Source organism: Nothoprocta perdicaria, unplaced genomic scaffold, assembly GCF_003342845.1.
Source record: "Nothoprocta perdicaria isolate Ctin4 unplaced genomic scaffold, notPer1 scaffold_5, whole genome shotgun sequence".
NCBI lineage: Eukaryota > Metazoa > Chordata > Aves > Tinamiformes > Tinamidae > Nothoprocta > Nothoprocta perdicaria.
Window position 1 is genome coordinate 8,292,276 of NW_020455754.1, and position 9,546 is coordinate 8,301,821.

Here is a 9,546-nt window from a genome sequence, read left to right on the forward strand (position 1 = left end):
CAGAGGGGAGCAGGATGCACCATAAGCAGGATGGCGCGGGGCGGGAAGAGGCTCCTCCTTGCAGCCCAGGGCCCCTAGGAGAGGTGGGATCCCCCCGAGGTGCTGGGCGGCGGCAGGAGGGAGGCGTGTGGGACGTGGGGGTGCTTGGGGGGCAGCGGCAGCAGCGGGACCCCACGCAGAGACACAGCTGGAGCGGAGGATGCTCCGGGCCTGGAGCCGGCGGAGAGCCAAGGTCGCCATGCCCTCAGGGTCCAGTTTTCCCAGGAATCCCTTGGGCACTACATTGGGGATTCCTGGAAATACTGTTCTTGGGGCCACGGCTCGGCAGCTGGAGACGGGCTGTCCCTCAAGGGCGGCCGGAGCCTGCGGGAGAGCTGCAGACCAAGGTACGGCACCGTTTCTGGGGACTCCTGGGGGCTGAGAGAGGGGAGCAGGAGCCCCAGAGGTGGGGAGCTGCCCCCAGCCGGCGGTGACAGACCCCCCCGCTCATCCCCATATCCTTCCCCTATCCCCGTATCCTCGGGGAGCAGCAGCCGTCGCCTGGGGCCCTGCACGTGTCCCTTAGCCACCGTTGTGTCAATAAAGCTGCGGGTCCAGGAGCGCACCTGGGCTGCCAGTTCCTTGGGGCTGGGAGCAGGGCTGGCGCTCCCCGCACATCGTCCTGGCTGCTGCTCCGTCCCTCCCAAGGTCTCGGGCAACCACAGCAGCTGAGCCCCGGCCTTGGAGCACGACGAGCATGAATGGAGCCCTTGGGATGCAGGAGGGGGGCACCCAGCGGGGCTCAAGGCCGGAGTGTCCCCTCGGGACACCTATCCCCTTCCCAGTACCACTTCCCTATCACTCCCTTCTGCAGTGCGGGCACCAGGGCTGCTCCCCAGCCCCGGCCCAAGGAGAGGCACCGTGGGCACGGTGAGCAACGGGAAGGGCAGCTAAACCACTTGCTTTAACCTGCTCTGGCCCGTGTTCTGCACAGGGCCCGCGGTTGCGCTCGTTTGGGGCGGGATGGAGCTGCAGGAGGAGGCAGGCGCAGCTGGAAGGCGCAGGATGGACATGCAGGATGAAGCAGGCGCAGTTGGGAGGTGCAGGACAAGGCAGGTGCAGGATGGAGGGGCGGTTTGGAGGCTCAGGATGAGGCAGGCACAGTTTGGAGGCGGTGCAGGATGAGGCAGGAGCAGGACAGAGGTGCAGGATGGGGGTGCCGGATGGAGGTGCAGGATGAGGCAGGCGCAGGATGGAGATGAAGGAAGGGGGTACAGGATGGAGACACAGGATGGAGGCTCAGGACGAGGCAGGCGCAGGATGGAGGCGCAGGGTGGAGGCTCAGGATGGAAGTGCAGGATAGACGTGCAGGACGGAGGTGCATGAGGGAGGTGCGGCATGGAGGCGCGGGACGGAGGCGCAGGACAGATGTGCAGGATGGAGAGGCAGGAAAAGGTGGGTGCAGGGTGGAGGCTCAGGATAGAAGAGCAGGATGGAGGCGCAGGACAGAGGCGCAGGATGGAAGTGCAGGATAGATGTGCAGGATGGAGGTGCAGGATGGAAGTGCAGGATGGAGGCGCAGGATGGAGGTGCAGGATGGAGGTGCAGGATAGCCGTGCAGGATGGAGGCGCAGGATGGAGGCACAGGATGGAGGTGCAGGATAGCCGTGCAGGATGGAAGTGCAGGATGGAGGCGCAGGATGGAGGTGCAGGATAGCCGTGCAGGATAGCCATGCAGGATGGAGGCACAGGATGGAGGCACAGGATGGAGGTGCAGGATGGAGGTGCAGGATAGCCGTGCAGGATGGAGGCACAGGATGGAGGCGCAGGATAGCCGTGCAGGATGGAGGCACAGGATGGAGGCACAGGATGGAGGCGCAGGATGGAGGTGCAGGATAGCCGTGCAGGATAGCCGTGCAGGACGGAGGCGCAGCTGGGGCAGGCGCAGGCTGCGCGTGCGGGGCAGGGGACGGCAGGTGGCACTGCTGCCTCGCGCGGGGCCGCCTGCCCACCCTGCCGGCCCCCAGGACCCCCCCAGGATCCCCCAGGATCCCCCACCGCCCACCCTCCACCTTGCACCCGCTGGGCACGGCCTGCCGCCACGTGCAGCCCCTGCTTCGCCCTTGGGCTAACGCAGCCCTCGCTTGCGCACACGGGGTCCCCCTCGCTCAGCAGCCTGGCAGTGCCCAGGCCCGACCTGCGCCGTTTGCAAGCACTTTATTTTGATTTCAGCCTTTGTTTTGGCTGTCGGGGGGTGGTTGGTTACAGGGCATGCGGTCACAGAGTGGAAAGACATTTCTCTCCCGAACACACACCCAAATTAAAAATATATGGAACGTAGTGCAGGAAATGCCAACCCGGAGAGTTTTGATTGTTTCCTTCTTTGTATTTCCCCTTTCTTCCAGCCAGAAAATACATCAAAACCAACCCTTTTCACCTAGCAAACTCATCTAATCTGACTCTATGCAGAAGAGAGATACGGTTTGGATAAAACTGGCAACTTTTTGCCAAAAAGAGACCCAGATTTCACTGCAGAATTCCCGACCCGCCCCTCAGCCGGTCGCTAAAACAGCTGCCCCAGCAACTGCGCCGAAACAACTGCGTGCTCCTCGCTCATAAAACAGGGCTGGGCTTTGTCTCGCCGCCTTTCATTTACGGCTTCCATCCTGTTGCAAAGTCCGCCGGGCTGCAGCGCCAGCGAACGCAGCTGCCCCGGGCGGCCAGCCCCCGGGCGCCTGCTCCTGCCTCCGCCTGCAGCTCCGGGCGGAAAACCCGGAGCACCGGCGCCTTTTCCACGTGGGGAAACTGAGGCGGGGAGGGAACATCCGTCCTTGTCCCCAGGGTTTGCCTCGGCCGCGCAGCCTGAAGAAGCTCTGGATCTCACGGGAAGACGCTTTGGAGCGCTTCGCTCGCTGCCTGCGTGTCCCTGTGTGCCCAGTGCCCGCGGTCAGGGTGTCCCCCTGCCCTGGCTGCCTGGCACAGCCGGCAGGACCGGTGTGGCTGGGCGGGAGAGGCGGGATGTGGGATGCAGCCGGGTGGGATGTGGGATGCAGCCGGGCGGGATGTGGGATGCAGCCGGGTGGGATGCGGGATGCGGGATGCAGCCGGGCCTGCTGGCCCTGCTGGGGAGCAGCGGCTTCGCCCAGGCTGCGCCCGGCTGCTCCTCCTGGAGCCCCCATGAGACACCAGCGCTGCCTCCCCACGGGGCCCCCCGAATCGGGAGCAAATGGGGAGAAAATGGGGCAGAACGGGGCTCTGCAGGGGCAGCAGGTGCCGGCAGCAGCAGGGCCTGAATCAGCAGGTGCCGCGGCCTCCACACCGGACCTGGGCGAAGGCCACACGGCCTCCGCAGCCGGGCCGAGGCCGCGCTGCCGCCCTGGGCTCCCCCGGCCCGCTGCCGCCTCATCCTCAGCACATCCCAACGTGACACGGGGTCCTGGGAGAAGCCCCCGGCCTCGCTGCCGGGAAGAGGCGGCCCCTCGTGCGCGCGGAGGCCGGGACGGAGCAGGCAGGGCCGGGCACGGGGCGCGTTACGCCGCGGCCAGCACGTCGCCCGCGGCCCCGTGACGGGGGAGTATCGGCTGGGCAAGCGGCTTAGCGCTAATCCCACCGTGTCCCGCGCCGGCCTCCGCGCGCGCGGTGCTTTCATGCCAGGCCAAGGGCTGCCGGGAGCGCGCGGAGCGCCATGGGCGCAGGCTCCATGCGCCCGATGAGGCGCGGGCAGCTCCGCGCCGTGAGGACGGGGCAGGACGCGGGAACAGCCCCGGCGCCCGGGCTCGCTCAGGCCCGGCCCTGCTGAGTCAGCGCGTGGGGAAGGCGGCGCCGGCGCCGCAGGGGCTGCAGAACGGCCGCTCAGCAAGGGGGGGCCGGGGGGCTCCCCCGCCGGCACCGCCGGGCCGGCCCCAGAACCGGCCGGGCTCTTGCGGTGCCGGAGCTCCTCCATCGGCACCGCCCGACCGGGCCGTCCCGCAGAACCGGCCGGGCGGCTCTGGCCCGCGGCGTGGGCAGGCCCGGGCGCTGCCGGAGAGCCGGGAGAGGCAGCGGCGCCCGGGAAGGCTCCTGGCGCCCTCACGGGTCCCGCTCCCCTCGGGCAGCCCTGGCCTGCGAGCAGAGACCGCGCACAGCTCGTTGCAGCCGCCCGTCCCCGCTCCCTGCACCCGCCTGGCGCTGCCCCAAGCCAATATTGATTCAGGGCACACCTCGATCCCGGGCGGCCCCTCCGCCCTTATCTCGCTGCCTCCTCCTTGGAGGGGATCCAAGTGGGCAGGGAGCAGCATTAACCTCTTCCTTGCGGGAGCCACGCTGGGCTGCCGTGCGGCCCGAATCCGTGGGGTGGGGTGGCATGGGATGGGATGGGATGGGATGGGATGGGATGGGATGGGATGGGATGGTTGGGGAGGACGGGCACTCCGCCATGCCCTTGCTCCTGGGGCCCACCTGGGGTCTTCACACACAGCACCAGGAGGTGACAAGGGGAAGGAAAGACCCAAGGGGAGCAGAGACCCGGTGAACTGCCCTGGGATGGGCATCCCTACTGGATGGCAGGGATGGAGGAGGAGGGAATTCGCTCTAAGAGCAGCAGCGTGCGTGGTAGTTGCTTCCCCCTCTACCGCTGGCTAAGTACATATCACCAGGCATGGAAAGGCCACCATGCCATCGCAGCTCCCCAAATGGGGCTGTCCCCTGCTCAAAGGACTCGGAGAAATTACAGCAACTTTGTGCTCGCCCTCAATTAATGAGCGACCTGTTTGGTAGAAATCTGGGCTGAGTGAAGACGGGAGCCAGGAATCGCTGCTTAGGGGTGGTGTGGTGGGAAACACTCCAGGTCTCGGCAGAGGAGCTTCAGTTTCCTATGGAGAGGGAAGCCAGTTCCGAGTGTTTCTAGGAAGCCCTGAGGAGCATTTAGAGCCAGGGGAGAAAATTCCAGCCTAGAGACAACCTCCTGTACCGTGAATTTCCCTTCGTGCACAAACCGGCAAAGGTTTGGGCCATCTCCTGCACCACGGAGCAAGGCCATGCGCTGGCCTGATGGGCAGCTAGTGGCCACAGCCTCTTCACTCCGCTGCCGTATTAACTGTCCTTGTCCATCCCACAGAGAGGGCCTGAAACATCCCAGAGCTCTAACAGCTCTTTGGAACTGAAACTTTGCAGTTCCAAAGGCACAAACCTCTGTGTTGAAGAGCTGGATTATTTGCTCGCTCAATGAAATCCTGCTGACAGCACGAGCGGTGCTTTGAAAGGTAGAGGTGTTGGTCCCACCCAGTAAATACGTCAAAAATAAAGTGCTTTATCTAACAGGATGTGCAGGTTAGACGTATGTCTCCTCCGGGACACGGCACTGCCTCCGAGACGGCAGGTCTCCCTCCTGCAGCGGTGCTGGCAAAGCCAACTGCCCTGGATGGACCTGGGCAGGAGCAGGGCCTGCTCCGGCGGCCTCTCCGCAAGGAGCCTGGTGGCAGCTCGCAGGTATTGAGCCCAAGCGCTTCCCAAGCTGCTCCCACGGGCAGCAGCTCCGCGCTGCAGCGAGCGGCAGGGCCAGGCTGCACACGGGGGACTGCGGCACAGCTCCGGTGCGAGCAAAGCAGGGAGCAGCTCGCTCCGTCCTCGTGCCCTCCGAGAGGAAAACTGCATCATTCCTCCAGCTGGGCTGCGGGGACCCAGGAACTGAGCGGTGAGAAGGCAGCCAGAGTTACGCCATCCAGCAACGATGCAATAGTCGCTTTTAGTGCTTTGAAGCTACCTGCGAAGCAGGCAGGTGTCGGGCTGTGCCCTGCTCACCGCAGCGCGTCAGCAGCTTCCCGAGCAGGGTGGCACCCAGGACGCGCTGCCGGTCCGAGGGCAGCGCCGGAGCCGGCCCGGCACCAGCTCCAAGGGCGCTGCCAGGGAGGGCGAGCCTGGGAATCGCACCCTGGCACTTGCGCCCAGGGAAAAGGGGCCACGATCCGCAAAGCCGGCCGCCCTGCCCCTCCTCAGGCGGGATTTGGGCAGCCACGTCCTTCCTGGAAAGCTCTCCCAGGAGTTTAGGGTTTCCTCCTATCCCATAAAACACCCCTTGCGCCGCAGATCATGAGCACCCCACCGGGCCCTGGCCCCGCCGTGTTAATGGGCACCAGCAGCTGGGGAGATATTTAGAGGAACGGAGTTGCTCCTGCCAACGGCGACAGCAGGTCTGGTCACAGAATCACAGAATCCTTAAGGTTGGAAGGGACCTCAGAGTCACCTAGTCCAACCTTCCTGCACACGCAGGGTCACCTAGAGCATGTGGCACATGCACCATCCAAGCGGGTTTGGAAGATCTCCAGAGAAGGAGACTCCACAACCTCCCTGGGCAGCCTGGTCCAGGGCTCTGTCACCCTCACTGTTAAGAAGTTTTTCCTTAAGTTCCCGTGGAACTTTCGGTGCTTCAGCTTGTGGCACCTGCAGAAGGTGTCAGGAGGGAAGCGGGAGCTGCCGGGCCTGCCCCTGAGCGGCAGGAAGGAGGGCAGCGGGAGCGCACGGGCACCAACCCCGCGGCGGCCGAAACCCGAGTGCTCGAGGAACCTGCAGCCGCCCGTGGGGTCCTGGCAGCGGGACGCGGTTATTGCAACCACTTCCTCTCCCTTCTCCCCGAGCCGGTGCACCAAGGACGTCTGAACATGCTCTGCAAAACCCAGCGCATGCAGAGGAGTTAAGGGTACCCCCTTGGGGAAAAACAACCCCAAAGAAGGGGGTCTGCAAAGCCGGGTCTGTGTGTGCCCAGCCGCTGCCCTTGCAGATTCCCCCTTGGGCAACAGGGAAGGGCGGGAGCTGCACTCCGAAGAGCCGGGGTAACGAGGGGAGAAGGTCGCGGAGCTGAGTGCTTTGCAGCAATAATCAGTTTACAGGATTTGTTAACAGTCTCAGGCTGCCTTGCCAGGAACTCGCTGCAAGCCTCCCAGCCGCTGTAACACAAACCCAGCCCCTGGATGAGGTTCCACTATTACCTAGGAACAAGCAAAACAGCGGGGCCATTGTAGCGGCAGCCCGTCTATTAAAAGCTCAAATTAATATTTCCTGTGCAGCCTATGTGAAGAATGGCCACAGCTGCTTTACCCTCCGCTCCCCTCCTCAAAAGAAAGGGGTCTCGGAGGGGCCGCCAGCACTTGCAGGATGTGACTCAGTGTGCGCTCCCGGCCGTGCCTGCTGCTCCGACAGGAGCTGCAGCTTCCCGATGGGGACGCGCCTAATGCAAGCAGCAGCCCCGTGCCCCCAAGCAATGCTCACGTCCGCTCTGCTGTGCACATAGTCCTAGCGCTGCTGACAGGGCTGGCCCGAGCGCGGGATGCCGAGCGCGGGACGCACCCGCCGCGCACAACCTGCCCGAGCACCAGCCGCTGCCCACGGAGCCACCAAGGAGAGGGAACCTGCTCAGCGCGCGGCAGCGCTGCTGCTGGGAGGCCCTGTGCACCCCAAACGCTCATCCAGTTGCTGCCAAAGTGCTTCCTTAGTCAATTTGAAGGGCTCGATGCAGTCTGCAGCTCCCCTCTTTGCCTGGCCTGGGCAACACGCTGTCTCGGGTTGCGAGCAGCTCAAGCCCGTGCTTGTCCTTTGGGCTCGCTCAGCCCAGCAGGCAGTGCCAAACAGTTGGCTCAGCTGCAAACCTCATGCCGGCCCTTGGGTCTGCATCTGCCCTTGGGTCTTGTCCACAGAGCATCTCCCCTTGCAGCTGAGGAGCAGAAGGGTCTCCAGGCTCCGCGGGCACCCTGCAGAGCAGCAGCGAGCACGGCGGGTGCAGCAGGGGCACGGCCCAGGGAAGGGAGGCGGGTGGGCACAGAGCACAGGAGCAGGACTGACCTCATCCCACCCTCCCAGGCGCCCGGCGGAACAAGCCCGATCCGAGGCTCCCTTTGAAGGGCCCAACCCGCCCCGTGCATGCGCCCAAGCCGCACGCTAGTGCCTCACTCGGGAACAAAGAAGGGCAAGTCGGAGAGGGAAAGATTTGCCTGTTCCTTGAGCAACCGTGAATTCCCACCAGGCTGACTCATTCCAGACCACTGCTCCCCTGGAGCTGCTTACATAAACTCTGTTGCATCAAGCACTCGGCTGTATTCGCAGGAGGGTAAAGGCTGGGGCTCGTATTTATCATTAAACACAAGGATTTCACGGCAACAAGGGAAGCGCAGAAGCCAGTGCACATGGTAACACAGCCGGCGCAGTATCGCCTTGGAGCTTAAAAAGGTTCAAAGTCTGTAACCTATAAAGCAGCTCTGCTCGCTGCCTTTTGAAGGGAGGAGGAGGAGGCGGAAGGAAGAGCGAGCAGTGAGCGCAAGCCAAGAGCACTGCTCTTCGAAACCCAACGCACCCCGCAGTTCTGAAAGACCTTCCTGGTTATTTACGCACATTGACGCTATTCCCCCAGCTCTGCAAAGGGCCGAAGAAACGCAGCAGAACCAGCTGTGTTTACTGCAAAACAAGCAGCAACATCGGGAGGAACCAAATGGATCCAAAGGGACCTGCATGCTGCAGGGAGGGCAGGTAAAGTACATGAAAGATTCCAATGGGGCTCAGCTAATCCCAGAAGCCTCCGACGGTTAATGCCAAGCTGCTCTCCAAGGAAAAGAAAGCCGTGTTGCTTGTGGAGTTAATTATTTTATGAATAAAATACTTGGAAGTCCATCCGCTGCCGCCTGGTGCGGCTGGGGGGCTCTGCTCGGCTTCCCCGGCTCTGCAGCTCCCCGGCTCAGCACCAGGTCACTCTGGCATAGTTAAGAACACGCTGTCATATTTGAGAGCATTTCACACGCTGCAGAAAGTCACAAATTAACACCTTAAGTCGAAACCATTCACACCTTTAATATCAGGCTTTGAAAAGCATTTGGGCTGAGCCAGCTTCCCTTGAGAACAAGGACGCGGCCTTGCTTCAACACGCCAGCTTTCCTCCACGGTTAGAGACGAAACACGTTAGGGACAAAACAGTTACGGGTTTCTTGAACGTTTCCCCTGAGCAAAAACCTTCTCCGGGCCGAGCCCAACGTTCGGCTCCAATTCGCTGGCCGCACACTCCCTACAAACCTCCCCCGCTTCCTGTTTAGCCCTGGATAATGAGGATTACATTAAAGAGCAATTTCCCCATTAGGACGCGCAGCGAGCGCAATTGTTCCAGCGGGCCGTGGGGAGGGTGGGCGCTTCCTCGGCGCCCGCCGCTCTTCCTCCCCGGCCGCTCTTCCCTCTTGCCCGCGGTACGGCATCAGGCTGATGTGAAATCATGGTGACTGCACTGCGATTAAGGAAGGGGCAGATGGGGCCGGTGGAGATGGCTAAGCAACAAATCTTTTAAATTGGAGAGTGCTGTCAAGAGAAATTAAAGCGTTATGCAAAAAAAAAATACCTAATTTAGGCTCATAGGGATATTCAGGGTGGAAGGGCTTGCAGGAGGTCACTTGGCCCAAGCTCCTGCTCGGAGCCACACGAGCCATGCATTAGACCCCCTACCTTGGCTGCAAGACCCATGTCAGGAAAAGAGTCACAAAAAAAGCCACATTTAAGTTCCTGGAAGCTCCAAGCACTCCGACAAGCCAAGGGAAAGAGCAGCACGACACAGTGGCAGAA